This window comes from Lissotriton vulgaris, chromosome 7 (assembly GCF_964263255.1).
Source record: "Lissotriton vulgaris chromosome 7, aLisVul1.2, whole genome shotgun sequence".
Classification (NCBI taxonomy): domain Eukaryota; kingdom Metazoa; phylum Chordata; class Amphibia; order Caudata; family Salamandridae; genus Lissotriton; species Lissotriton vulgaris.
In genome coordinates, this window is record NC_141695.1 from 1,025,035,480 (window position 1) to 1,025,058,284 (window position 22,805).

Sequence of the window (22,805 nt, forward strand, 5' to 3'; positions counted from 1 at the left end):
GTGTTGCGGCGTCGTAGGACTGTCGGGTTGTCTTCTGTCGGTGGGGTCCAGGGGTCCTGGCACTGGGCGCGGTCCAGGCACGGACGGGCGTAGACGGGCTTACCTTTGGCGCACCTTCGGCGCACTATCGGCGCACAATCGGCGCGCCCGCTGCGCGTGACCGCTGCGCACGGTCGCCATATATGGCCAAGTGCGCGGGGGGCGGAGCAGCTGGGAGGCGGGAGCGGGGAGGGTACAGAAGGCAAAAAGGGGCGGGGTTGGCGGCGGTGGCGGGAAGCGGAGAGGGAGGACGAACGGCGGCAAAGAAAACCGGCAAACAGGAAGGAAAATACAAAAACTATAAAACAGGCAATACAAATGGACAAAAACAGATTAACACGGCAAAAACAACAGGGGCAGGTCAGGCGAGCACGGACCATGCCGCTCGGGGGCAGGGGGCGTGGTCACGCGGCGGCAGCGAGGCAGTCAGGCAGGGAAAGCACACACAGCAGCTGGTGGCCGTGCGGCGCGGGGGTGTCCTAGAACTAGGTCACACTCACCTGCGTCGCACGGTCGCCATATATGGCCAAGTGCGCGGGGGCAGAGCAGCTGGGAGGCGGGAGCGGGGAGGGTACAGAAGGCAAAAAGGGGCGGGGTTGGCGGCGGTGGCGGGAAGCGGGGAGGGAGGACGAACGGCGGCAAAGAAAACCGGCAAACAGGAAGGAAAATACAAAAACTATAAAACAGGCAATACAAATGGACAAAAACAGATTAACACGGCAAAAACAACAGGGGCAGGTCAGGCGAGCACGGACCACGCCGCTCGGGGGCAGGGGGCGTGGTCACGCGGCGGCAGCGAGGCAGTCAGGCAGGGAAAGCACACGCAGCAGCTGGTGGCCGTGCGGCGCGGGGGTGTTGGTCGTCTCTTGCCTCTGGAGCGGCGTTGGCCCTGGCCTAAAAAATGCTACTGTTGTGGGTAGTTGGTGAATGGTTGATAGGGATACATTTGTCCCGGAAACGGTGGATGAGCAAAATCATATGGACCAGGTGGCCACCATTGTGGTGGAGGAGGTTGTTGAAACTGGTTTCCTCTTCTTGATCCTCGTGATCGACGATTCCCACCCCTCCATTGGTTGTTAGCAGAGGAGTCAGAGTCTGTGGAATTCCCATCACTCCCAGAGGTAGAGTAGTTTGAACCTGGTCTCCTACCTTGCTGGTTGTATACTGGTGGAACATAGTTATCGCTGGTATATGGATATACTTTTTCCATTGTAAATTTTGCCAGATCCTTCTTGAATTTGGTAATCTTTGTTGCCAAAATGTTGTCCCTGAACTCCTTACTGGTTTTGTCATTCTCCTTGGATTGTTTATTATAAACAGTTGTAGTAACTATCACTGATTTAATTTGTGCCTCTAGCGTTTGAATTTCTATAAGAATGTTATCAGCTATCCTTTTGGCCGTGGTGATTATCAGAATCAGCCAGTCCCTAGTGCATCGCCACTCGGTGGATCTCAACGTGGGAGAAAGCATCTGACGACTTTTAACGGTGAGGAATGCAACTGCAGAGCGAGCGGGACACGATTTGCAGGCGGAACCGGCGGAGCGGCTGCTATTTGCCGAGGAAAAGCGTGGTGGCGCAGAAGAAGATCAGCGCAAGAATATCGATAATACGGGATTACTCTATTTGTGAAAATGTTGTCGGCAGACCGTGAGGCTACGAGAAGGCAAGCAGCGGAGATGCTGTTTGTCTCGAGAGGTAACAGTGCAAGTGGGCAGCAGGGCACAGTGAAACCGCTGAAAGTGCATTGCAAAGCAAAAAAAAAAACTATGGGACAAATTATGGAGAGCAGCGAAGTTAGAACAGGTGAAATGGTGGGAGGCCACAGCCCTCCAAAAATATGTTGATTCCAAGATGGTCCAGAGAGGACTAAGGATATTTGTGACGCCAACCTTCGCAGACCCTGACCCAGAGCTAATAGAAGAATGGGCACAAAATAAGCACTAGTGCTCCACCGTGATGCTTAAATTACTAATCAAATATGCCACGAAGGAGAAAGAACAGTTGGCATATGAAATTGAAAGATTGTCCTCACTATTAAAAGAACAATACACAGAAAGTGAATTTGAAGCTGAAATTAAAAAAGTCAATTTACGACTGCAAAAATCAGAAGAAGAGATTAAAGTAAAGAAGCAACATAAATTTTACAGAGACCAACAAGACTATGACTTGGGGCAACTATTTACGTTTGGTAAACGATTTGACCACTTGAGAGTATCAAATCAGAAGGAGGGAAGTAATGCAGTAGTACCACGAAACATAGCAACTATGGAAGAAACAGAAGTGAGAAGTTCTGTGATGGAATTACCGAATAATCAAAATACCCCTGAAGTAGAGGAGGTTGGAGTGGACCAAAAATCTGGAGTAAAATCCAAAACCAAGGAAGTCCAGGACCCCAAGGGAACAAAGGACGTGGTCAAGGCGCCAGAGGAGGAAAAAGTCGAGGCGCCAAAAAGCAAGGGAATTTGGACTTGTACGTGGGAATGACAACACAAGGAAAATCTGCAACCAAATGATGGAGGAACTTACAGTGGTAAACTTTTCTGATATTTTACTCACTGATATTCAAATTAATGTTTTGTCCCTTGGTTTGACCTTTTGTCCTACCAAGAATTTTGATTACACAATGGGTAGAATTGATCTGTTTCATTTCACAAGAAAATTAAAGCTTAAGAAATGGTATGAATATAAAAAATCTGCACAGGTTCCAGTTCTTGGGGATCATACTGATTTGACAATTGCTGATTTAGGTACTCTACAAGTATAACATGAATTAAGGGATGAGGGAGCTGGAAGTTATAATCCCACTGAGGTAGCGGCTGAGGAACAGTTAAGTATTGATCATTGTAGTGGCAGTGGTTTTAAACCTCAGTCTATATTTTTGCCCCAAATTCATTGTGATGCTATTGACATCTTTGAGAAATGTGTGAAGGAAGAATTCAGAAAGTTGAGTCAAAGTAAGAAAAGAATTAATCACAATCTCACTTCTGAACAAAATGAGGCAATACAGGAGTTGAAGAATAACACCTCTATAGTAATAAAGAAATCGGATAAGGGTGGAAACATCGTGGTGTGGCCTTTAACAATGTATCTTGAAGAAGGGTTGAAGCAGCTAGGATATGAAGAAAATTATGGTGTAACAACTAGGGTGTGTTATGAGGAAAGTAATGAGCAATTCAAAAATTGTTTACAAAAATGGAAAAGTGAGTTATTGATTACTGAAGATGAGTTTAAACACCCCAGACTACCTGTCTTCATAAAAATAGTGAAAAACCACCGGGCGACCAATAGTTTAGTCTATAGGGAGTTTGTATGAAATGACAGCTAAATACATTGACTATTTTTTGAGACCCTACGTTCAATCCCTGCCCTCATATGTGCGTGACTCAGGACATTTCTTGAAATGAATTGAAAATATTGTGTGGAAGGATGGAATGCTGTTGATAACATTGGATGTCAACAGCCTCTACACATGCATACCCCATTCATTAGGCATAGAGGCCAGTTGACACTTTATACAAATGAGAAAGTTGTCTCTTTTTAAACATACGGCCATGTTGCTGAACATGATGCAGGCGTGTTTGAGCAACAATTTTTTCCTGTTTAACCATGTGATCTACCGCCAAACGCAGGGGACTGCAATGGGAACCTGCTTAGCCTCAGTTACGCGGGGTTATACCTGGGCTGGTGGGAGGAGCAGGTGGCGAGTAAGATCAAAGCCTTTTCCCAAAATGTCATCCTCTGGGTCAGATACATCGGAGATGTTTTTTGTGTTTGGCGAGGCTCTGAATTAGAAGCCTTGGAATTCATTCAGACTCTGAACAACAACGAGCTGAACCTTAAGTTCACAAGTACCATCAATAACAGAAGAATTGAATTCCTTGATGTAGAGCTATCAGTGAAAAATGAGAAATTGGAAAGCGGGCTGTTCAGAAAGAAGACATCAGGTAATAGCCTACTTCACTCTGATAGTTGTCACCCAAGGAACCTGGTGAACAGCATCCCGTATTTGGAGCTGTTACGTGCAAAAAGAAATTGTAGCACAGAAACAGGTTTTACTGAGGAAATGAAAACTATCTCTACTCGTTTTAGAAATAGAGGATACTCAGTGTTGGAAAGTGGGTTATTGGTAGGGGCAAATGTAGGTCTGCCACTGGCAATAAGGCCACTAACACATGATAAGACCGAGCATAGGTCTTAGAAAATTATTCCTTTTCTCAACCCTTGGTAACGTTGCTGCGAGCAGACAGGCTTAACTTCAAAGACAGGTATGTAAAACATTTAAAAACACCATTTCAGTAAATAATCAAGACACAACGAAAAATAAAAATCCAACACCAATTTATGAAAATAGGTAATATTTTTATCTTTTAAATGACACCAAAACAAAAATAATCCACTGTAGGGAACCCGAGATATGAATTTTTAAAGATTAGAAACTTTCTAGTGCTTAGAAAACAACAGTGCCCCTTACGTCATTTTGTTTTCTCTGTCAGGGACACACCTTTGTAAATTGTTCTGAAGAATTCTCACCACTGTAGTGGGCCGCCTTCTTCAGCAAGCGGGGTCCAGTTAGAATACTTTTCTGGCGTTCTGCTTGCGGGTCCCAAAGTATCCAACACACAATCCAAGGTTCTGGAATCTCCAAGAGGGTCCTTGAAAGTGTGAAACTTCAATTCCGCAATCCACTTGAACAAAACGCTTACACATCCACAGGTACTCCAGGATTTGAATTCTTTGTGGGGCTGTCCAGGTGAGCTCTGTTAACCTGTAGCTTGTAGGGAGTTTCCACTCTTGAGTCTTTTGGCAGCAAGGTAATACACAGGGCTGTAGTTTCAGATGGTGCAGTCTTCATAGGTCAGGCCTTAGAGTTCCTTGCACACAGCAAAATCTTCAGCAGGGCACTTCTTGCTTCATTCAGTTTCAAGCAGCAGATCTGGAGGGATCTGCCCCTCTCAGATACTTATTCAAAATTATCTGGGTCAAGCACCAGGTCACTGCTGACCAATGAGAGCAGGGCAACTCCTCATAGTTATGACCACATCCTGTGGAGTGTGGCATTAGTTTGTCCCAGAGTGCATCATTCTTCCAAATCCATAATGGCTGACTTTCCACCAAGGAGGTAAGACCTGACTAAACACACCCCTGGGATATCTTATTTCCATGGACTCTTCCCCCTACCATCTGCACATACCTTCCTTAAGCCTAGCCCTGACTCTGGGTCAAGACTGTCATAGTGGACTGAAACCCAGGCCTCCCCTCTGCCTTTGAAGAGCGTAGTTTACGACGCCCCCTCCTGGCCTGGCATTCCTGTAGAACAGCACACTGCCCTCCCAGCAACCTGGCTAATCCACTTAACTCTGACCAATCAGGGCAGACCACTGAAAGGCTGAATTTGGACTTACAAGCAAGAAAGTCTCATTACTTATTGTATGTACACTTTAGGAGAAATTTAACAATATAATATTGTTGGATTTACTACTACCATTCTGGGAAGTCTTTGAATGGTGCGGCTAGTCCTCACCTATCAATATTTATTAATCAATCACTTCCTACTATGTTAACCTATGGGCCATTGGGTTTGCAATAGGGAAAATTACCTTGGCCACTGTTCAAGAACCAGGGCTTATAAAAACATATTTAATAAGCATTTCCCTAATTTCTACAGGACCCCCAGCCCCTGTGCAACTAGGGGAGACTTCAGGGGTTCTGAATCTGCAGAAATATTGCAGATCATCCTTACCCAATCCTTCTAGCATCAAAGTCGAATTTGAGCAGCTCTTTATTACAATGTGGGGAGTGAAATATAAAATTTCACTTTACCGAGGCATATAAAAACTCATTCTATAAGCGCGCTCCTTATAGATAACTGACCACCCACCCCTGAGATACCTAGGGGTGACCCTGGGGTCCCTAATATGCAAAAACATGGTAGGTTTTTAATTTTTAAGTGCCCCTACCCCCAAAGTCGAGTTTGGGCACAATTTAAGGTTTAAAAGCTGTCCTGGCCACCAGTGCAGCTTTTAAACTGACCTCAGGCTTCAGCACTACACACATGCTGGTGCAGAGAATCTGCTGGCCTCTAAACTGCCATGCCCCCGGATACTGTAGACTTCTCGGTAGTTTCAATCCCCTGCCCTATTACATACTAGGGGCTTAGGTGGTAGGTCATGCCAATTATAGGGGTACCCCACCATACCATAGTGTACCCTAGTGTATGTTGGGTGTCTTGCAATTCTAATGTGTTCCTTTTAGCTTGGCACTGGCCCTGGGCCTGGTTAAACAGAGCCCAGGGTCAGTCAGAGTCAGTTACCACCCGTTCCAGTCAGCAAAAAGTTGGGGGGTGCACAGGGCACAGGATGACTTTACAACATAGCCCCCCCCAAAACGAAACGTGATGGGTTACTAACCTACACCCTGGTAGTCCTCATCGGCTAAGTGGAAAAACCTAGAAAGTCCATCTGCATTGGCATGGGCAACCCCAGGTCTATGTTCCACTGTAAAGTCCATTCCCTGTAGGGAAATGGACCACCTTAACAGCTTGGGATTCTCCCCTCTCATCTGCATGAGCCACCTGAGAGGCCTGTGATCAGTTTAAACACGAAAGTGAGTCCCAAACAAATATGGTCACAACTTTTTCAGTGACCACACCACAGCAAATGCCTCTCTCTCAATGGCACTCCACCTCTGCTCTCTGGGAAGAAGCCTTCTGCTAATAATGGCAACTGGCTGATCAAGACTCCCTTCATTCAGCTGTGACAAACTGCACCAATCCCTTGCTCTGAAGCATCAGTCTGAACTACAAATTATTTTGTGTAGTCAGGGGCCAGTAACACTGGTGCTGAACACATAGCAGCTTTCAGAGTGTTAAAAGCCTTCTGACACTCTGGGGTCCAAATCACCTTTTTGGGCCTCTTTTTAGAAGTCAGTTATGTTAGGGGCCCTACAATGGTCCCATAATCTTGAACAAACCTTCTATAGTACCCTGTGAGTCCAAGGAATGCCCTGACCTGAGTCTGGGTAACAGGAGCTGTCCAATCCAAAATAGCTTGGAGAGGCTGTACATGGCCCCACCTACCAGGTGGCCCAGGTACACCACAGAACTCTGCCCTATTTGGCACTTGCTTGCCTTAATAGTCAGGCCTGCCTGCTGCATGGCCTGAAGCACTTCCCTTAGGTGGTTTAAGTGATCCCCCCAGGTAGAACTGTATACAGCTATATCATCCAGGTAAGCTGCACTGAACTGTTCCAACCCAGACAAGACCCTGTTAACCAACCTTTGGAACGTGGCAGGTGCATTCTTTAATCCAAAGGGCATTACCTTGAACTGATAATATCCCTCTGGTGTGGAGAATACTGACCTCTCCTTTGCTCCATCAGTAAGGGCAATCTGCCAGTAACCTGAAGTCAAATCAAAAGTACTCAGGTATGTAGCAGCCCCTAACCTATCAATGAGCTCATCAGCTCTAGGTATAGGGTGAGCATCCGTCTTTGTGACTGCATTCAAACCTCTGTAGTCCACACAGAACCGTAACTCCTTGGGTCCCCCCTGAGGGTTAGGTTTAGGTGCCAGTACCACTGGACTTGCCCATGGACTCTCAGACGGTTCAATTACCCCCAGCTCCAGCATCTTAGCAACCCCAGCTTTAATGCTGGCTCTGGCATGGTCAGACGACCTGTACAGTTTATTTTTGACAGGTCGGCTGTCATTAGTGTCTATGTGGTGCACACACCACTCAGTGATTCCTGGGGTCAGAGAGAACAGGCCAGCAAACTGCTCCAGCACCTGCTAACAGTCTCTGTGCTGCTGGTCTGTCAACTTGGGAGAGAGCACAACTCCCTCCACTGACCCATCTTGCACATTAGTGGAGAGGAAGTCGGGCACAGGCTCAGTTTCCTCCTCCACACCCTCATCAGTGGCCAGTAACATGGTCATGTCTGCCCTGTCATGGTGTGTGTAGGAAGGTGGATATCTGACTATGGTTACTCCCAAACTTTTTGCCTAGTGTTTAGCTGGTTTTTGACTTGGTTGGCCTAGGATCCTGCTATTCAGGGCCCCAGGCTAATTGCTCTTGCTTTAAAATGGACTCCATGTACCTTAGGTGCATACACAATTGGATACTGGACCACCTTATAGGCCCCTGTAACAGTGTGTAACCTAGGTACCAAGGGCATAGGTATATCCAAGGCCTACCAGGGGCTGCAGCATGTATTATACCACCCCTGGCCTGACCTCCATATTTGACACAACTGGCTGATCACTCAGCTGGGGTAACTTGGTGTAATCACCTCTTACTTAGATATAGTATATCTATATCTATATCTAACATATATGGACACATGGTAACCTATAAGTCACTCCTATGGCAGGCCTCGACAATCCTGGAGGCAGAGTGCTTGGTTTCATGTGAGATGGTGCTCTGGCATGAGCTGAGCCTGTCTGCAGCTTTCGGAACAACGTCCTTTAGCTGTTTCATGATACTGCTATACCATATACTCTTAAGTGCATTATGAACCTTGCGGTTAAATGCTATCTTTGGTTTGGCTTTATCAAAACATGTTGAGTAAGGTGTCATACGAATTGAAATACTACCCCCTCGCCAATTCTGGCGACGGGGGTAGCATTCCACCCTTCTAGAGGCTTCTCAACGCAGGCTGGTAATTCCACGCTTCAAGCGCTCTAGACTGGGTGGCTCATCTTTTTCGGTTAAAACAGCTACCCTCTGGAACGCCCTTCCGTTCACTCTCAGGGACACTAAAGATCTGAACTGCTTCAAAAAGCTGCTCAAAACTCACCTTTTCAATCAAGCCTACTAATACAATGCTGTGCTCTCTCTAGGACTTCTTTGTGGTTATGATCCGCGCCAGGATACTCAAGAGTAGTCGTGCGCGTAACAAATACCCATATAACATAACATAACATAACACGACATGTACCTAAGCTGAAACCCGGGTAAAGTTAAACATGAGCCTCAGCATCACAAAATGGATGCTGCCACCACAGACACAAGTCTGTCCTCCTGCTGCTGGGAGTCCTTCCAGCTTGGGAGGTTTGGAGAAAGGGTTTCCTGTCAGGGGAGGTGCTTGCACCACCCCAGACAGGATTTTGTATAGTGGGTTTGGGAAGGCTGAATAGATTGAGACATGCCAGGGGCACATAAGGTGTCCCTGTGCACATGCCAGTTCAAACCAGAGCTGGGGCTTTCCAGCCCCAGTCCTGGTGCGAAACTGGAAAAAGGAAAGGGGGTGTAACCACCGCCCTTCCTGGTCCCACCCAGAGGGACTTAGCAGGTAATCCGGCCCCTAGATTTGGTTTAAGAGTAGGAGCTGTGTCCTAAGACTTCAGATCATCCTGAACTCGACTTGCAACTAAGAAGAAAACTGGACTTCAACATTCTGCTGCACAGAAGACTGAAGAGAATCTCCCTTGTGGCCAAGGAGTGACCACCCTGTGAACACAGGCACCACCCAGCAACTCAACATCTGCTTTGCCACCACCTCCAGCCGGAGCCTGAGCCCAGAGCCCAACAAGACCTGGATTCCCAGACATCTCAGAGCCCTATCCACAGTCCCTGAAAAGAAGAGACCCGTGGAGGCACCGAGAGACGTGGGACTGGCCATCTTGGAAGCTCCACGAGACGCTGACTGCGCAGCACCCGAGGCATCCTCAATGCTGTGCTTTGGGGTCTGAGAAGCCCCACCACCGAGCAGCATCTGCACCGAAGGTGAGCCCTCCTGCATCTACGAGATCTGCGTGGGGCCCTTTTGCATTTTGCCACTTGACGCGTCATCCCGGTCACTGGTCCATTGGCTAGTGACCAAGTTGGCGATGAAAACTTGAAACTACACTGCTGGTCTGGTTGCTCCAGACTGGCCCTTGCTTCCCTGAAAAGAAGCAGCCCCTCCGAACTTTCTGGTTAGAGTGAGAAGCCCACTTCGATTCCTGCATGGCTTGCATTAGCCAAGGCCTGTTTCCTCCAATCAAGAAGTCGACACTGCCAACAACTAGAGTCTTCGTGGGACAGCTCGTGATCGACTCTTGGACTTCGCTGACCTCTTTGTGTCCACGAGGCTGCAGAGACAAGCTTCACTTCTTCACCTGTTGGCACCCGACATTGCCTGGTTCCTTCCTGGTTCCACATCGGTCACTGGCTAGTGACTTTGAACACTGTCCCCTCTGCTTTCAGGTCTTCACCTCTTCAGATCCACCCTTGGATCCACCGTAACTCTTCTGGGCTGGCCGCCTGCAGCATCTTCAACTTCAGGCTCCATTGAACTGTTACTCACTTTGAAACCTTGACGGGGCTGGAGAGCGGGACTGCTGGAGCCCGTGGAAAAACCGAGCTTGTTGCCTGGATTCCTGAGGCGTCATCTGGCTGTGCTGTGAAGCCGCCTACACCGCCCATACCGCTGCGGGACTGCGAGGCCGGCCTGAACACACCTGCAGCCTCTTCCCGCAGCGGCTACGCCCCCTGCCTGCTCACAGTATAACTATGGTAACACCCGCTTCGCGGGTGTTACTCACTTTGAAACCTTGACGGGGCTGGAGAGCGGGACTGCTGGAGCCCGTGGAAAAACCGACCTTGTTGCCTGGATTCCTGAGGCGTCATCTGGCTGTGCTGTGAAGCCGCCTACACCGCCCATACCGCTGCGGGACTGCGAGGCCGGCCTGAACACACCTGCAGCCTCTTCCCGCAGCGGCTACGCCCCCTGCCTGCTCACAGTATAACTATCGTAACACCCGCTTCGCGGGTGTTACTCACTTTGAAACCTTGACGGGGCTGGAGAGCGGGACTGCTGGAGCCCGTGGAAAAACCGACCTTGTTGCCTGGATTCCTGAGGCGTCATCTGGCTGTGCTGTGAAGCCGCCTACACCGCCCATACCGCTGCGGGACTGCGAGGCCGGCCTGAACACACCTGCAGCCTCTTCCCGCAGCGGCTACGCCCCCTGCCTGCTCACAGTATAACTATCGTAACACCCGCTTCGCGGGTGTTACTCACTTTGAAACCTTGACGGGGCTGGAGAGCGGGACTGCTGGAGCCCGTGGAAAAACCGACCTTGTTGCCTGGATTCCTGAGGCGTCATCTGGCTGTGCTGTGAAGCCGCCTACACCGCCCATACCGCTGCGGGACTGCGAGGCCGGCCTGAACACACCTGCAGCCTCTTCCCGCAGCGGCTACGCCCCCTGCCTGCTCACAGTATAACTATCGTAACACCCGCTTCGCGGGTGTTACTCACTTTGAAACCTTGACGGGGCTGGAGAGCGGGACTGCTGGAGCCCGTGGAAAAACCGACCTTGTTGCCTGGATTCCTGAGGCGTCATCTGGCTGTGCTGTGAAGCCGCCTACACCGCCCATACCGCTGCGGGACTGCGAGGCCGGCCTGAACACACCTGCAGCCTCTTCCCGCAGCGGCTACGCCCACCTACCTAGAAGGTATTTAAATCAGCCTTCATATTCCGCGCAGCGGGACGCGCGCGGGACGTAGCGCGGGGCGAAGCCCGGGCAAAGGGCGGGCCGTCTGAGGCCGTCCGAGGTTGACCACGGTTGGGTTGGGCCTGGTCCCTTGGCTACCTGCCCCGAGATTGAGGTCTCGGTGTATTTTCACGTTATTTTCACGTAAGTGTTCGCTTAACGTTGGTCGTGTGTTAACAGCAAAATGCCTTCCAAAAAGTTACCTACAACGAGCAACTCCATAGAGAACTACCTGGTACAAGTCGTTGAAAAAATCAACTGCGACAGGAGAGCTTCGCTAGGCATAGATTCATCCACTCAATCCCCTTTTATAGACATTGAGTCAGAGGATCCCTTTGGTCTTTTGAGCACTTTTAGTACAAACAATGATACATCTAACCTATTTCCGGACTCCATCATTATTCAGCCTAGTGGCACCGTTGCTGGTCTTGAAGAGCGTAGCGCGCAGGAGGCAGCGCTAGAGGCAACTACCAGTATTGAGAGCCATATTTCCCCACTAGTACCTGCTCCGGGAAAACGGGAATGCCTAAGATCAGCTAAAAATAAAGCGGCTAACCTCCCGAGGAAGCATTCTGAGGAAGACGAGTTAGACTTGTCCAGTGAAGCTAATCTAACACTCACAAACGCTCAATTTACTAAATTACTGGCCCTGATGGACTCTAAAATCAAAGCTGTGGTTAAGCCTCTGGTCAGTAAAATTGACAAGCTAACATCTGAGGTTAATCGACTGGAAGGTCTTTTACATCAAACCGTGGGTGATATAGGAAAACTCCCTGATAACGTCGCTGCTAAGATAGAGGAATCTTTAAATAAATCGGTATCCACAGCCATCAGCGGACTCATCCCTACCCCCGTTTCAAACCCACCACCAACAAATAACATCACTATTAGTACCCCTCCTGGCGCCCCATGTTTGCACCTATCTCTGCTGCTGTTGCTGATGATCCACCCACAGAAAAAGGGACTTTCGAGCTTGTGGTTGAAGCGTCCCCACTGGTACTTGTCCTTGCCAATGTTCCTCCTTTGGCTAAAGGAGAGCGGGAAACAACATCTTCTCTAATTAACAAATCATTATCATGGCTTACCAACAACATGGTAATCACTCCGTGGGGAAAACAGCAACTCTCCCAAGAGCTCGTCAAAGCCAGAAGGGTCCAGTGGATTGGGGACAGGGTGAAAAAGTTTCAGGGGGAGTGCGTTGTTCTACACTTCTCCGACCCTGGGGTTCTGCCTAACATCCTACCTAATATCCTACCACCACAAAGGAGATCAACCTCTATAGTTCCATTGACTCTGGATTTCTTCTATCCCAGAAAGGGTAGTGGCCCAAACGCAAGCATCCTAAGAACCAAATGGAACATTGTGACCAAAAGAGGGAGGAAGGATGTCGCGTCTGTGGATTGGGGCTTGGGGCTGGAAAATCGTTTTTCTGCATTCTCTAATTTAGATGACTGCGATTGACAACCACCTATCGGTAACCCCATCCCCTTGCCCTGTGCTGACAAAGGAACTCCTGACGCAATCAGTAACTTTACAACAGGCTGTACCCAGGGGTATCCGCCCAATGATCCTCCAGGTCCATCAAATGCAATTACCATTATTCAGGGCAATGGGGGCAGGGCGTCACTTAAGCCCACTACAAACCCCTGCTCTCCTATGACACTTATTTCGAAGGAAGAATCAGGCTGTAAAATTATAAGCTGGAACATCGCCGGAATTAGTACAAAAAGGAGCGACAATGAGTGGGTCTCTTTCGTCGCAAGTCACGACGTCATCGCCCTACAAGAAACTTGGGACTTGTCTTCTAATCAATGGTTGGACGGTTTTGTTGGCTTTTCAGTCGCGGCCCGCCCCAGTGCTGCAGGCAGAGCGAGGGGAGGTCTTTCGATCTTTTTTTCTTTAGACCTCTCTGGCACGCTGAAAAAAATTGATTATGATTCCCCAAATTGTTTAATTGTGTAAAAAGCATTCTGTTTATCAATTTCTACAACTCTGTCAATAAGGAATTTGGGGGCAATAACATCACCCAACTGGATGCATTTTTAACTGCTTTTATCCAAAATTCCCCCTCCAGTCATGAGCTGGTGCTAATGGGAGATTTTAATATTCACCCCTGCAATCTGGGTTGCACCATTTTAGGAGCCACGGAGGCTTGGGAACAGGAGGGCCCACACTTCGAACATACCAGGCGTGGTGAGGATCTGGAGGATTTTCTGGCCAAATTTAACCTCCTTGAATTTACACCAGGAGAGGGGGTACCTAGAGCATCAACGTTCAAGGGTTCCCCCATGGGTTCTATTATTGACTATATTTTTGTGACCTCTGCCATTTTTAATTGTATTATTTCCTACTGTACTGTGTTTTCGCCTTTTAGCGATCATAATCCTGTTTTCTTGTTCATTCGTTGGGGGGGTGCTTTGGGTCCCATGCCAGGGCATCTTAAACAGGGCTTCACCCTTCGCACAACAGACCAAGGCAGGCGCTTGAAATGGGGGAATGTGGTAGCAGATGAGTTTTACACTAATATCGGCCAAAAGATTGAAGAGCACATTAAAATCTGTCAAGATTCGACTGTGCCAGGTAATGACACCATGGCCGCCTTTCAATCAATATGTCATATAGTGGCTGAGAATCTTACGGTATCAAGGGGCAGGGGTGAACAAAAGCTGCATAAATGGTTTGATCCTGCCTACACCAGGGCCCTTAGAGACTTAAAAATGGCCCTTAAAGCACAACCGAGGGACAGGGCTTTGGTTTCAGCATTAAGAAAAGAGTATAGGGCCGCTACTAAGTCCAGAAGGGATAGCATTAAGCAGGAGGCATGGGACCAACTAAACGATATTAACATCTTGAGAGACAGCAGGCAATTCTGGGCTGTAGTAAATCACCCTTATTTTTCAGATTCTCCAAATCTAGATACCGATTGTGTAATACCCGATGAGAAGTGGCTGGCCCACTTCAGCTCTGTTTATGGTGAGTCTGGTGCCTGTCCGCCGCCACAAAAGGGTGCAGATTCTGTGGCCACACCTATACAATTTAACAGCGGGGAAGTGGAAAACGCAATCTGTACCACATCAAAGAATAAAGCCCCCGGCCCAGACGGGGTTCCAGCTGACTTTTATTTACACTCCCCCAAATTCTGGGCTGGTATTCTGGCTAAAGTGTTTACAGCCCCCCCCAAATACATGGGCTACGTCCACCATAGTGCCTATATTTAAAAAGGGCAGAAGGGATGATCCAGGGTACTACCGGCCCATTTCTCTCCTAGACTCTGCTATTAAGATCCTGGGCAGAGTCCTTTTAGTGAGATTAAGAGATAGCCTGGAGGATTGCGGTGGTCTGGCTGACATACAGTATGGTTTTAGGGAAAAAAGGGGCACGATAGAGCAGTGCTCAAACCTGCACCTTCTGATTTCCAAGTATACGGTGGCCAAGGAGGGGACCTTGTACTTAGCATTTATGGACCTCTCCTCGGCCTTCGACTTGGTCAACAGATCGAAACTGTGGGAAATCCTAACTAATATGGGAATTGAAGCCGACTTGGTGGCTTTTATAGCTTCTTTGCATCAGGATTTATTCGCTGCTGTAAGAGTAACCAAAGAGGGAAGATGTACGTCAAGTTTTAGATCTCTACGTGGTGTTAGGCAGGGATGCATATTGGCCCCCCTGTTGTTCACTATCTATATAAATGATCTAGGCAACCATTTACGTGAGGCAGCATGTGACGTACCGCGTGTAGGAGAAGTTAAGATCCCTGCTCTCCTATACGCGGACGATGCTGTACTCATTGCACGTACAGGGGTATGTCTTCAAAAATTGCTGGATGCTTTTGGGACTTTTATGGACCGATTGGACCTGAAGGTTAATGCATCCAAATCGCATACCATGGTTGTAGGGACAAAAGGGAAAAGTGGCAAGAGAGGAACTAAAACCTTCTTTTGTAAAGGGGAGATTGTGTCAGGAGTCCCCGTGTTTCCATACTTGGGAGTGCTTTTCGATAGCAGGGGTACCTGGGGTCCACAGATACGCGCAAAAAGCCTAGCGGTTACAAGAACATCTAGGGCCATCTTAAGTTTTGCTAAAAGGCTGGGACATCGACCCATGAAGGCAATCATCCAGGTCTACAACAGTAAATCCCTTCCTGTGGCTCTGTATGGTGCGTCCCTATGGGGGTACGCACGTCTAGAAGAAATCCAGGTAGCCGAAAATAGTTTTTTACGTTCAGTCCTGTCCCTCCCCCAATCCTCCCCGGTTTTCTCCATTCACACAGAACTTGGTTTGGATTACATCCAGGACAAACTGAGATTGGCCCCATTAATATACTGGCTTAAGACCTGGTTAAACCCTGAACTCCTGTTAAATCACACGATCATGAGGGACGTGATGAGTTTAGAGTACAGTCACAAGATACCATGGATGGCGTATTTGCACAAATCTTTTAATGAACTAGGACGTCCAGATTTATTCACCTCCCCCTCGTGTATCTCAAAGCAGGATGTGAGTCTTATAAAAAAACAGTTTTTGTCTAGGGCATATATGTTGCGAGAAGAAGTCGAATTATCAAAACCATCTGTTCGAATGCATTATTTGTCACTCCAGTCACCTGCAATTGAACCTTATTTATGTTTTGTCACTAATCCGTTCCATAGATTTTTGTTAACAAAATTTAGATTTAACATTATTCATTTTTATTTGGGCCATTTTAATACCTGGATGAAACCTGAGTTAGCTCCCCCATGCACTTGTGACAATTTTTCTGTTCAGGACAGTTTACATTTTGTGATGTTTTGCGATTTCTTCTCCGACCAAAGGAAAAAATACCTGCTACCAGTCTTAAGAGACGCGGGCTTCTCCCAGGTCAGACCAGCCATGTTATATTTAAAATCAATGGGTAACATCTGTATCACTTTCGCCATGGCCAATTTCCTTGTGGCAGCAACCAGAGCCAGAAGGGGCATGAATTTGGAAATTGGATGTACATAATGTGTGTTTTATTTATCTTAATGTACTGATTTTTCGTCTCATTAACTTGCTCATAAATGAAATTGTTTAATTCCTTTTTAAATTGTACATAATACTGTTTTTTATGTACTTTGTATGATTTTAACAAATCGAATAAAGTTAATTTGACTGACTGACTGAACTGCACGACGAAACCCGACGCACTTTCACACCTATGCACCCGCTTCCTGTGGGTGAGGTAACGCTGGCACTCCGGTGCTCCTGTGTAGAGAAACATCTATAGTATCTAGGGTTCCAGTTGTTAGGTTCTAGTCCATCCGGAAGACTCCCTTTGCAGTAACTTTGTACTTTTTACGCACCCATTGAAAGTCTATGGGCGCCCACGTATAACTTTCAGCACTGCACACGCACTCCGTGGGCCTCCTGGTCACTAACTATTGTTATCTCCTTGTAGTCCCAGCGATTCCCCAGGTCCTAGGCCTTTTCCTTTCCAGAATAGTGGTTCTTATACCACTATTTTAGTATATGGTTTGAGCGGCCACCAGGGCCTATCCATATTTGTGCAACTTTTGTATATTTAAACAGTGTCTTGTTTTAACGCATTTGCTTCTGTGCTCATAAAGAGTATAGGGGTACTTTTAGTAAATAAATATATATATATATTTTCAATATATATCTGTGTGGTGTCCTTTCATTTGGTATTCAAGGAGAGTGTATATGATAAAACAGCTTGCTTCACATGCCTATACAGAGTTTAGCCTAAGACTGCTTTGTACACGCTACCACTACGATAGCTGGTCTATAAGGTTGACTTACAACCCACACCATAAGGGTTGCTTGGCATGGTACAAGGTGATCACTAGAACTAGTGAGCATAATATACCAGGCCAACTTCTCACAGTGTGGTTTCAATCTATTCACATGCAGGACCCTGTGAGGGTTCCTGGGGGTGCCAAGATCAACCAAATAGGTAACCTCACCCTTCTTTTCTAAGGTTGGATAGGGCCCACTCCACTTGTCATGGAGGGCCCTGGGAGCCACAGGCCCCAACACCCACAACAACTGTCCTGGAGTATACTCAGGCATAGTAGCCTTTTGATCATACCAGTGCTTCATGAGCTCCTGGCTGGCCTCCAGTTTCCTGTTTGCCTAGTACATGTTATGTTATGTTAGGCTCATTTATTAAGCGCACAGATGCTCCAGCGAAGGAGCGTCCTGGCGCCCGACAAGGTAGCAGCCCAACACAACTGGACAAAACAGAGCAGGGAAAGTTTAAGGAAACAGGAAAGTTTTTACAGCTCGGCGGAAAGACAACAGATCCCTAAGGGCGCGAATCGTAGGGGGAAGAGAGTTCCACAACACTGCGGCGCGAACTTGAAAAGAACGGCCGCCTGCCCTGCAACGCTTAAAGCGGGGGACAACCGCAAGTTCTAGGTCTGAGGATCTTAAAGCCCGGACCGGAACATAGCGGGACAGAAGATTGGAAAGGATCAAAGCAGGGGATCCCTTGATAATTTTGTAGGCTACACAAAGGACCTTGAACTGGATCCTTTGTGCCATCGGTAGCCAATGCAGCTCACGCAAGATGTTAGCAGTTGGACAAAATCTAGGTAGTCCCACAACAGCTCTCGCTGCGGAATTCTGGACTCGCTGCAGGCGGGTGATTTCCGATTGATTTAATCCTGCTAGAAGGGCGCTGGCGTAATCAAGCCGCGAGATCACGGTTGCTTGAACCACAAGTTGCCTGGTGGTGGCATCGAAAAATTTGAGTACAGGCCGTAGTCCACGTAAAATGCCAAAACAGCAGGCCGGTGTGCGCTTGGTATGGCAGACAAAGGTGAGAGTTGGATCGAGCCAAACCCCAAGGTTTTTTAACTCAGCGACCGGGGTTGGCGTAGGACCCAGATCCGACGGCCACCACCTGTCTCCCCAGAGTTCCGTTTGTTTGCCGAAGATCATAACCTCCGTCTTGCTTGCGTTCAGCTGGAGACAGTTGGACGTCATCCAGCTGGCGACCGCCCGAAGTCCTTTCTGGAATCTGGGGGCATCCACATCCGCATCCCCGCTGATCGTGACGCTAACTGGGTGTCATCGGCATATGACACCATGGTCATACCCCAATGCCTGACCACCTCAGCCAGCGGTCTCACGTACAGGTTGAATAACGTGGGACTCAGCGAGGAGCCCTGGGGGACCCCCAGATCCAGAGGATGGAGTTTGGACTGGTAAGGCGGGACGGCCACGCAAAAGGAGCGGTTGGCAAGAAAAGAACGGAACCACTGGAGAGCAAGCCCAGTGACACCAGCTTCCTCCAGACGAAGCAGAAGGATTGGGTGGGACACGGTGTCAAAGGCGGCGCTCAGGTCTAATAGCACCAGCGCCGCCGTTTGCCCCGCATCAAGCACGGAGCGTAAATTCTCCACCATATGCAGTAGAGCAGTCTCCGTGCTGTGCCCAGCCCATGTACTCCGCCATACTAGATCTCTGGCCTAGCACATAATCAAACACATTGTTCTTAGCTTCTTCTTAGCTTCTTTAAGAGGCTTCTCTAAAGATTCTCTTAGCAGGATCAATGGCCCCCTCACAGGGTGTCCAAACACCAACTCAAAAGAACTGAAACCGACCCCTTTCTGTGGCACCTCTCTGTAGGCAAACAGTAAGCATGGGAGGAGAACATCCCCTCTCCTCCTGAGTTTCTCTGACAACCCATTTATCATGCCCTTCAGGGTTTAGTTGAATTTCTCAACAAGACCATTTACTTGTGGGTGATAGGGGGTGGTGAACTTGTAGTTGACACCACACTCATTCCACATAGCAGTTAGATAGCTGGACAGGAAGTTTGTGGCCCTATCTGACACCACCTCTTTTGGAAAACCCACTCTGGTGAACACACCAAGCAGTACTCTAGCCACTGCAGGTGCAACAGTGGTTCTAAGAGATATGGCTTCAGGGTATCTAGTAGCATGGTCAACTAACGCTAAGATATACCTATTCCCTGATGCAGTAGGTGGGTCCAGGGGACCAGCACTGTCCATCCCCACCCTTTCAAAAGGGACCGCAACCACTGGCAGTGGTATTAGGGGAGCCTTTGTCTTGCCCCCTGCCTTGCCACTGGCCTGACAGGTGACACAGGAGCTGCAAAACTCCTTTACCTTTTCAGACATATTGGGCCAGTAGAAATGGTTCACCAACCGGTTCCATGTCTTTTTCCGCCCCAAATGTCCTGCCAAGGGGATATCGTGACTCAAAGTCAGGATGAACTCTCTGTACTTCTGGGACACAACCAATCTCCTGGTGGCCCCCTCCTTGAGGTTTCTGCCTCAGTATAAAGCAGTCCATCTTCCCAGTAGAGTTTGTGAACCCCACTGTCATCCCCCTCCTCTTGCTTAGAAGCATCCGCCTCAAGCTCTCAAGGGAGGGACAGTCACGCTGTCCCTGACTGAACTCCTCTCTGGAGGGTCCACCTCCTCCTGTCAGTTCTGCCAAATCTGATAGCTCTGGCAGGGATGGAGTCCCTCCCTCAGAGGCCAGATCCTCCCCATAAGGGTTAGATTCTTCCTGCACCTCTGGAGTTCCCTGGGCTGGCTCACCAGACCCAGTGCCCTTGTCCTTGGATGCTTGGCCCTTTGTTCCAGGGTCCAAGTGTCCAGACCCTCCATTCTGGCTAGTCTGTGACCTAGTCACAGCACATACCCACTCAGGGAGCTCCAATATTTTCATATGGAGTCATCTCCCCACCTCTGACCACGCAGAGGCTTCAGGATCATTGCCCAGTAAACACTAGACCGGAATCACCTTTGACACAGCTACCTTCATAGGGCCGGTCATACCTCCCTATTCTAAATCCCCCACAGCCATGGAATGAAGTTTGGTAGTGCTGTCTGCATATGTCACCTGGTGAAACTCACCAGGTAACAACCTCTCTGGCGGCACCAGTTCATCCAAGACCATAGTTACACTAGCCCCAGTGTCTCTGAAAGCCTCAATCTCAGTCCCATTCACTTTAGGCCTCTGCCTGTACTTGTCCATGTTTGGCGGTAAGGCAGCAAGGGTGGCAATACTCACCCCACCCAGGGACACTAAGGTTGCTTCCACCACCTGCCTGTTCTATACACCACCCTCCACCCCTACACTGACACTGGTAATCCCTGTGGATGGCCCCTTAGGGGGGAGCTTCTTGGCGCAGACAGCATCTCCCTGCTTATGCCCTTGCTGGTTACAGTCAAAGCACTTACCTACCTTTGAGGGATCAAAGAACCTACCAGGCTTTCCCTGAAACCCCCTCCCTTTGAATTTGGGTTGGCTAGGGCCCCCCCTCCTTGTGCAGGTTTTTGTGGGTCTTTAGAGGAATCCTTAGGATTTTGACCTTCATTTCCCTGGGCTTTCCCCTGGGGAGGGACTTGTCCTCCTTTGTTCTGGTCACCCCCTGATGCTGAATGGAAACCCGGGTTCTCACCCACTCATCAGCTGATTCCCCCAGCTCTCTGGAATCTGTCAGCTTAGAGTCCACTAGATACTAATGTAACTTCTCTTCTGCACAAAGAGTCAAAATGTGTTCCTTCAAAAACAAATTATACAATCCCTCACATGTGTCAACTTTGTTACCAACAATCTAGCCTTACAGTGAATTTACTGAAACGTCCACAAAGTCTACCCAAGACTTTGAACTCAATTTCTGCGTGCCTATAAACTTCACCCCGTACTGTTCTGGAGTCAGACCAAATCTCTTGACTAAGCATGCCTTCATCTGCTGTTATGATTCTGCATCCTCTCCCTTCAGGGTCAGGAGCCTATCCCTCCCAGCTACTGGAATCAACTCCCACAGGAGTGCATCCCAATACCTAGAGTGAACCCTACTCATTTTAAGGGCCCTCTCAACAGCTGCTAGCCACTTGTCAATGTCATCCCCCTCAGTGTACTTAGGTACTATGCCCTTGGGTAGTTTAGGTTCAAATCTACCACCCCTGGACATCTCAGCATCTTCTTCACTTTCGCTGCCACCATTCCTTTTCTCCTCCTCCCTCTCCCACTTTCTCTAAGCCAATTCGAATTTCTCCTTCTCCAAGGCAATCAACTCTAATTGAGCCTGAAGCTGTCTCTCTGCAAGGGACAGTAGTGGTACATGAGTAAGGGACCCTTCCACACTCCCACCACCACCTTGATTCACCTGGCTAACACTAGTCACAATGGGAAAGGTCTCATCCTCACCACTCTCTTGGGTGAGGTTGGGGGAACATCTTCCCACCCCCCTGGGTTCTCCTCAGCTGCCCTGGCCCAGGCCTTTAGGGACTCAAGCAACCCTGCCTTCCTCATCTTCTTGGCAGCATGCAGCCCCCTAAGCCTACACTGTTCCCTAAGATCAGCAATCTTAAACTGGGACAGTTTATCCAGGTTCAGCTCCATGGTTCCCTAGTTTTGGGTCACAAAAAACTAGGCAAAATGGACTTAGAACAATTTGGAAAAATCAAAACAATGGATTAAACACAGTTTAGTCCAAAATCCAAAAATCACACTTAACAGTTTTATTCTAAGGCAATTTAGAGGATTTTTAGAATCTTAAAATATTCACTGAAAGGTGTACTTTCTAAACACAAGTCCTCATCCACACCGCTGAACACCAAATGTTGGAAAGTGGGTTATTGGTAGGGGCAAATGTAGGTCTGCCACTGGCAATAAGGCCACTAACACATGATAGGACTCAACATAGGTCTTAGAAAATTATTCCTTTGCTCAACCCTTGGTAACGTGGCTGCGAGCAGACAGGCTTAACTTCAAAGACAGGTATGTAAAGCATTTAAAAACACAATGTCAGTAAATAATCAAGACACAACACAAAATAAAAATCCAACACCAATTTATAAAAATAGGTAATATTTTTATTTTTTAAATGACACCAAAACGAAAATAATCCACTGTAGGGAACCAGAGATATGAGTTTTTAAAGATTAGTCACTTTCTAGTGCTTAGAAACCAACAGTGCCCCTTAAGTCATTTCGTTTTCTCTGTCAGGGACACACCTTTATAAATTGTTCTGAAGAATTCTCACCACTGTAGTGGGCCGCCTTCTTCAGCAAGCGGGGTCCAGTTAGAACACCTTCCTGGCGTTCTGCTTGCGGGTCCCAAAGTATCCAACACACAATCCAAGGTTCTGGAATCTCCAAGAGGGTCCTTGAAAGTGTGAAACTTCAATTCTGCAATCTACTTGAACAAAACCCTTACACATCCACAGGTACTCCAGGCTTTGAATTCTTTGTGGGGCTGTCCAGGTGAGTTCTGTTAACCTGTAGCTTGCAGGGAGCTCCCACTCTTGAGTCTTTTGGCAGCAAGGTA